The following is an 8,663-nucleotide window of genomic DNA, read 5'->3' as shown; positions in this document are numbered from 1 at the left end:
TTCCAACCTACGACGGATTGAATACAATGTGCCATCGGGTAGTTTTTGATATAGCTGTATAACTTGACATTACCTGGGAAAAAATTATCAACTAATACAAAATACTATATTGGTGTAACCCAGTTTAGATTGTAATGCGCCAGAATGAAATATGCCAGAAACCTCCACGGGAGTTAAGTCAACAACTTCCCAAAGGTTCATCGCAATCGGATATACAATCGCTTTAAGCTAGACAATTTTCCATCATTACTAAATTATAAATTTTGAATTTTTTTTTAACTTTTCTTGAGGATTATCCTTATTATTATTTTTTAACCATCCCTGTATTAAAGCGAACAAAACAAAAAAAGAAATTATTCTTATCGGTCAAGCCGTTATTGAGTTTTAGCGAGACTAACAGCAATATTCATTTGTATCATATGTGTAGATAGACTACAAAGTCACCTGCAGTATAGCCGTATGCCCGTATATAGGTATTAGGTAGGTATCAAACACTTAATTAAAAATTATGCACTTTCTCATGATCTGTATTATTAATTATTATCAATCGTAATACGATAATATTTAATAGTATAATATAATAATGATGTTTATCAGTATTGTTTACTTTCTATACTGTAATATCGTAACGATATGTATATTTTGTAGTTTGTACGGCTGCTTATAAGTTATAATTTATAATAATTCAACGTTTTCAGAGATATTATACACTTTGGATACGACAATATTGTTCTATTTTTGCACTTGGACTTCACATATCATAAATAACAATAATTAACATTCATGTAGGTACTATTAAGTATATTGACTTCAGCCATATTATGCCATTAGACACCGATGAAACACTGAACTCTGCAGTTGTCCACAGACCGAGTCTTCGTGAAGTTTGTACCAACATGCATTGGTGCTTAGATATTATAATGCATGACTAGTTGTATAACAACGATAATGATTTGTTTTAAAATCTAGTGACTTAAATATTATTGCAAAGACAACTATTCCGTTCTATGTAGAAACGCGAAAATAATATATTATTCAGATACTTCGCCGTGTCAACCAAAATTCAAAATCTGCACAACAGCTATGGCAGATTTGGCAGAATGTTTCATCGCCACCGGCAGTAACTTTCACCGTAACGATTTTCTTCTGTAAGTAGTGTTTATTGTTCTTTCCAAACTTAAAACTATATACCTAATAAATAATAATAATAGTCTTAAAATCATTGTGTATAGTTTTCTTTATAATTTAGTTTGTTTAACTTGGGTATTAGGTACTGTTATTCTGAAAAATACAAATATTTTATTAAAAACTACCATTTATTGGTCTTAAAACCAGGAAAAATTATTTAAAAATATCTTTGAAAATCGTATCTATATTAGGTACGTTATTAGTACATATTACATACTTTTATGGATAATAATATAATATTATATTAATGTATAATATTGATTTTATTATATATAATTATATAGAATATTATTTTAATTTTTGGATATTATTAATTGTTGTTATCTATACTATGGTAGATCATAGATAAACAGTTAATATAATAGCTTGAACATATTAAGTAGGACGAGTATTTCACATTAAGGTGTGCTAATAATTTACCAAATAATAATAATAATAATTTATTTAATAAGTAGTTTTTTTTTGTAATGAATCAATTTTGCAACCCATATCGAATATATTTTTTGTAATATTCATATATTATATTATATTTATGACGTCTAATTTGAAACATGAAACGACTTTCACAGTCTAATGACTATCAGTATTATCCAATACTACGTAGTCTAAATTCATTTAAATTGTTTTATACAAAATAAATTATCTTAGTTAGTCTTAAATATAGTATATAAATTATTGAATATTGTTATAATTAAACTTTAAAGTACATAGTTATTATATCTCATAGTTAATATTTTAATCAATCGTATTGTATAAAATATTAAAATGCTCATTAAACAGCTCGAATATAGAATTTATGAAAAATGAATTAACCACGTTTTAATAAAACAATACTACACGTCTAAATATACCTATAAACTTAACTTCTTGATTCTACATTTCTTACAAACTTTGTTTTATATAGTGTTAATTTAGTGCTTTTGGGCATACTCAGTATATACCATATTATGTAGTTTTGCTTTTAGCTTATGGCTAAAAACATAATACATACATATTTGTTTTTATATCTGATAATCTAGACGAAAATAATTATTGAAGCTATATAATCAGATATCACACTTTATTCAATGTACCTAAACTATCTTAAGGGAATTCCACCCGGGGATTTTCTGTTTTTGTCTATCACACGCGCGACATATAGTATTGTAGATGTGTTTCTTGCCGAACGGAAAACATACCAATATATCTAATGAAGCTATAAGAATTTCTAAAAACAGATTTTAATTCATCGTCAAGTCTACTTGAAATCAACATTCCCAAATTTTTAATATTATCCCCCAAATTTCTAAAAACGTCATATTAAAAAAAAAGTATTTAAAAATTGTCTTATTTCAATTTCTGGAGACGTTAAAATCAAAAAAACAAAATTGTTGAAAAGTCGATTTCAAGTAGACTTGACGACAGATTTAAATCTCTTTTCAGAATTCTTATCGCTTCATTTAATCAATTTGTATGTTTACAAAAAACCCGTCTAAAATCCTATGTCGCGCGCGTGTTAGACAAAAACAGAAAATCGCGGTATCGAATACCCTTAAACTAAATATACCAACTCTGTTATATTTGGTTTTAAATAGACACTAATCGAGATATTCTGATGAATTATAGTTAGGTACATATAATTATTATTTTATAACTATATAGAGTTGAGCTTTACAATGTTGTAAATATAATTTGTATTTTTTTGCATTTACATTTACATGTAAAAACAAGTATATTTATTACATGAACTAGTGTACTACATCAGTGTCTTCATTTACATACCACATACGAATATTATTATAATTATGTACCGTGCTAAAAAATAAAAATTGTTTATTAGAAATTAAGTGCAAAGCTACTGGATGAATAGCCGATTGCATGAACAATCACTAAACATTTAAAATAACAGAATTATAGTGGGCTAATGGTTCCCCAAAAAAGATGATCAAATGATTTATCGGCAAAAAATTGGTCTAATAAATTTTAATATTAATAAATTTTTTTATGAAACCCGACATTTGTATACCTTAATAGTTAATAGTTAATACCATGTTAGTATTCATCATGCGATAAATAATAATACAATATACAATTATTTATATATTTAATAGTTCTTAGTTTGTATTTCTAATATAAGTTACATAACTTCATATTTTAAATTTTCCGGGAATGATATAGAACAATAATTTCCCAGTAACATATTTATAACGAATCACCAAACATGATCATGCAATTGTTTTCATTTAATAATAAGTTTATACTATACATTTTGATTCTTAGAATTTTAATCATACCTACCTATAATTATAAAGACCATATTTTTAAATAACTACTTAAATTGTTTACACAATTAAAGGAAAGTCCCTGGTGTGGTGATCCAAATTTTTTTTTTCAAATGAGAATATATATATTTCGTTTTAATTACATTGTTGGCATTGTAATTGTAATTGTATTCTACTTTTTTTGTAGCGGTTACTATTTTTTTTTTTACTTATTGGCTTTATTAAAGCTGTAAATGTATGATTTACTAAAGCAATTTCACGTTTGCTTAATAATATATCTACTATGAATAAAAAATTACTTATTAAAGATTATTTACTTATTTAAATTTTAAGCAATATATGCTTAAGTACTCGAAATAATAATAATTTTAGTTTTCAGAACAATATACTAATGATTATTAATTAATATGCTATATTTTAATAAGTAGCGCAAATTTTATACTGGATTAAAATGTATTATATTCAATAAAATATAATTTCACTGGTATTCTTTAACATAATATTTATCATATTATTCTTATTATCAGTAAAACATTTATTATAACTAATAATCAATTATTCTATACCTATGTGCATTTATTTTGTGAATTTTATTCCATTAAAAAACTTAATTTTTAATTTTAGAGGCTATTACATCACACATGAAGAAATATCGACCAATAAGATGCACCTAAATATCAAAAAACTATCGACACGTATAAAAAAGAAATTGGTTCCTGCGGCGTATTTGGCAAGATTCACGGACAACTATTATATTAATCGAGTAAAACATCCAACTTTTTAAACATTCCAATATAACAATTACTTAATGTAAATATCGCGTCTACTGAACGCGATATATTTTATACATAAATAATATAATATAATATTTGATTTTTTTTTTTTTTTAATGCTTTTACAAATAATGTATCTTACACCAGAGAGTAAATGATAGATTTATGTGACATACCATGATATGCCTTTTATAATTTAAATTTAACATGAATAATACTATAGACAGTTAACTTTACAAGTATTGGCATTTTTTCTTCTCATCCGCAAAAATCCTTGGTCACCGGACTTGTTGCAGTTGTTGCGGCGTCGTGGGTAGGATACAATACCTATCGTGTACAATATATTGTATTATGTATTATGGCCGGGTCGACGGTCGAGTGTGTGTCGTGGAACATAATATTATATTATATTTCGCGTGTGGTCGTCTCTCGAGGTGGCGTTAATTACGTAAACACTGTCCCTTTCGAACGGTTTGAAGAAAAAAAGTCAGGCGTATAAATTACGAATAATAGGTAAATTGTAAGTACCTCCTACATAATATAATACATAGTAAGTTTAAACTCTGTATACCGTGTACCGTATACACATACAACATATAGCTGTAGGCGTGTATAACGATAATAATGATACAGCTGTCTAATAAAAACACCAAGTACCTACCTACGGGGTAGGTATACTTAGTGGATCGTCAATCGACTGTCATATTATTATTATTCGTCGTCGTCGTCGTGTGTCGTGTGTGTGCAGTCAAGTGCGGCTCGTATATTACAAGAAGAAGTGGCCGTATCGTGCGTCGAATACACACCTCCTATAATCGTCGTATATAATATTATACTTGTCGAAACCTCTCGGCCCGGTCACGTGTGTGGTTATCATCCCCGCAACAGCAGTCACAATAAATATGGTATAATAATACGCGCGTGGTATACGTATAATAATATCACCTCGGTGCACAACATATGTGTTTACTATGTGTGATATATACAGGATGATTCACCAAGCATGCTCCCACATTTTTCTTCTTGCAGTTAATTAAAATCGTTATATAATTTTTAAATATAGGAACTCGAAAATACAGTATCTATATAATAGTAAATTATTACTGTCCCATGGAGATACAAACTTCTATTTTTCTCCCTTTTCTATTTCAAATTATTTAGCGGATAATTTTCCGAAAACGTGGACGTATTAATATCAAAATTTGAACGAGTAGTTATTGAGTTATTTAACCGCGTGTACTGGAAGTATAGGATTATAGGTTATTGGAAAATATAAGGATTATTGTAATTTGAAAATTTTAGTTTATTAAAGTTAATTTTAGTTTTATACCATCTATTGATATTTATAGTTTATAAAAATGGTCCGGATATAATTAATACTAGATTCAATATAATATTGTATTTAATTTTTTTATAAAATTATTATTTACCATTTTTATAAACACTGAAGTCTATGTGTACCAAACACAATTAGGGCTAAAAAAATCTCAAGAGTTTAAAAATATGGTTTTTAAGTATATTTAAAAATTATAAAATTCAAGTTTGAAAAATTCGTTATTAAATGAAAAAATGAGTGGGCGCATGCTTGGCGAATCACACTGTATATTATATTTTGACCAGACTGCCGCGCGAAGGGATCGCTAGGGATTTATGGTCTTCTTTATTATTATTATTATATATGATGTATGTATGTGTATATTATAATACGTATATATTTATGCATTATATTATTATAAATATCGCGCGTGTTCTGGTGCGTGAAAACCGACACGTTTTTATTTTATTTTTTTGATCGTACTTAATAAGGTGCTGGTCCCAAGTAGGTAGGTAGGTAGGTAAGTAGGTAGGTAGGTAGGTAGGTACATAATATTATATATGTATAAAAATGTTTGACGAAAACGTTCTAATTTCCAGTCCCCGATCTATATATATAGATATATATATATTATACACGCACACCTAAGTATCATATGTGAGTAGGTATAAGAGTGGACGGGTCACACCGGATAATATATAACGATCTAGTGGACAAAAGCGCCCCACACCAAGATGAGGCGTTAAGAAAATAAATCGATATCATATATATAGTAATATGTTTATATGTTGAAAATGAGGATAAACAAACAACCATTTACCATTTTTTTTCGGCACTTGAACGCATTCCTGCATGTGTATTATAGTGGTTCGAATCGCCGTCGTTGATAAAAATGTTTATTTTACTATATTATAATATAATATACCGATGTGTACCATACGATAATAAAGTATAATACTTTGTCATCATATTTTATAAAATAAGTAAATATAAAATATATAACTATCAATTTTTTTCGTAATTCCACTTCAACTAAATATGTAATTATAGGTGCACTAAGTTATTATATTATATATTACATTGGCGTGTATACAACCGTTTAACACGCTGTGTGTAAATCTCCATTTTAAGGCCGGTGTTATGACTAAAAAAAACCAATACATACATAATTTAGAATTCTAAGGGCGTCCTCTAAAGTGTACCTATAAATATTTGTTTAGGTGATTTCCATCACAACATCGTAATTTATCCTTTCCGATATTTACCGAATAGAGGTACCATAACCAAAAAATAATTGATACAGATTTTTAAACAAAAATCTTTTCCTAAATGACATTAAAAATAACCATGAATCTAAAATATATACATTTAAATGAAATTTAAGTTTTAAATTATAATATTATAAATATAATTTATATTTTATTATTCATCTCAAAAATAATCTGGCGTCTAAGGCAGTCATTACAACGTGTTAGGTTTGCTTATGGGGATGATACATTGGATTTATAGTAATGGACAATATGGTTTGCAGTTCCAATAATTACAATATTTACAAATATTTAAACATGTAATAATAAATAAAAATATTATAGCAAACGAACAATAATAAGATGTATTTAAATTAAGAGTATTTTATAGTTGTCTTCGGTTTCGGGTCCGAGTGCTGAATCGAGGGCCCCCTCGATTTGGATTCTTTGTCGAACCGGTTCATATTTCTAACATTCCGTTACGCTGTGTTTCACCGGGAGTTTGACACCACTTTTAATTTATATTAAAAGTGTATATAGCGTGCTTGACTCCGTCTATCTATTGTATAATGTATTAGAAATTAGAATCAACGGCCCAAAAGCTATATTTTTTGTCAATTTTGTGATTCAAACTTAAAAATTAGAAAATCACACAATAATAGTTTCGATATTTGATGATGATTGATATATTATTGCTTAATTATCACACAAACAATTCATAATGTACATGTTTTTCTTTGTGAAAGTTCATTTAACTTTGCTCTCCTATCTCAAAGGTTAAGGATTGTAAATTAAACGAATTATCACAGTTTTTTTTTTTTCATAGATAATATTATTTTTTACTCAATAGAGGGTTTTTTTTAAATTTAATATGAGAATTACACATTCTAGATAGAGCTGTCCCATTAAATGTTATTATAAGTAGTATCGATAGAGTACATAATATTATACACATTACACAGTTACTAAGAATGTAAATTTAAAACAATTTACTGTTTTTTTTTACCATAAATAATTGTGATTATGATAATAATTAGAACAATTAGAACCTCGCTAGCCAATATATTATTATGTTTTATCACTGAATTAAAAAAAAAATCTCTTCGCCCTAGATTAAAATTCAATTATTAATATATGAGAAATGTGATTTTTATCATCAACAGAGAAATATTTTTAATCAACTCTTAAATATTGATAGGTAAATTATTATTAATTAGTATGTACATACGACATACACGGTACACATTACACAATATTGAATATACACATTACACATGCTACATACATACATACCTAACGTAGACAGCTTTAGACGGCTTCCCGAAACCGTCGGACTCATATACATATAGTCCGAAAAATAAACTAATGAAATCAAACAGTTTTCAATTAAATATTTTTATAGTATGGAGTATAGCAGTCTTTTTTTCATTTTTCAAAACAATCGATCATATCATCTGGATTGATTTCAATTTTTCTATACCCTGAAAAGAGCTATAGTAAGAAACCTGAAAGACGTAGGTACTTGGTCGTCTGATGAGTTTCGTAAATAGTGTTTTAATCTTTTCATGGTAGAAAATATGCGTTCAGTCCGTTCAGGTGTTGATGTCATAACTGGTAATGTATACCTAGCTCATAATTTCCAAAAATTCAAAGTTACATTTAGTGTAATATGCTTCAATAACCGAATTCGGGTAAAACGGCAATATATAGACGTATAGACGTATAAGTTCAATAAGTTTTCTTCTTCCGTCCATAAATCGTTTGTAACATATTTATTACACATAGTAAATGCCAAACAATTTTTATATTTATATATAATATAATATGGATAAGGTATAACAATACAATATTATACAGTTATTATATTATTAGGGAAACA

This window comes from Metopolophium dirhodum, chromosome 7, assembly GCF_019925205.1.
Source record: "Metopolophium dirhodum isolate CAU chromosome 7, ASM1992520v1, whole genome shotgun sequence".
In the NCBI taxonomy this organism is placed as follows: Eukaryota; Metazoa; Arthropoda; class Insecta; order Hemiptera; family Aphididae; genus Metopolophium; species Metopolophium dirhodum.
The sequence above is the reverse complement of the archived record's forward strand: the minus strand, read 5'-3'. Positions refer to the sequence as shown.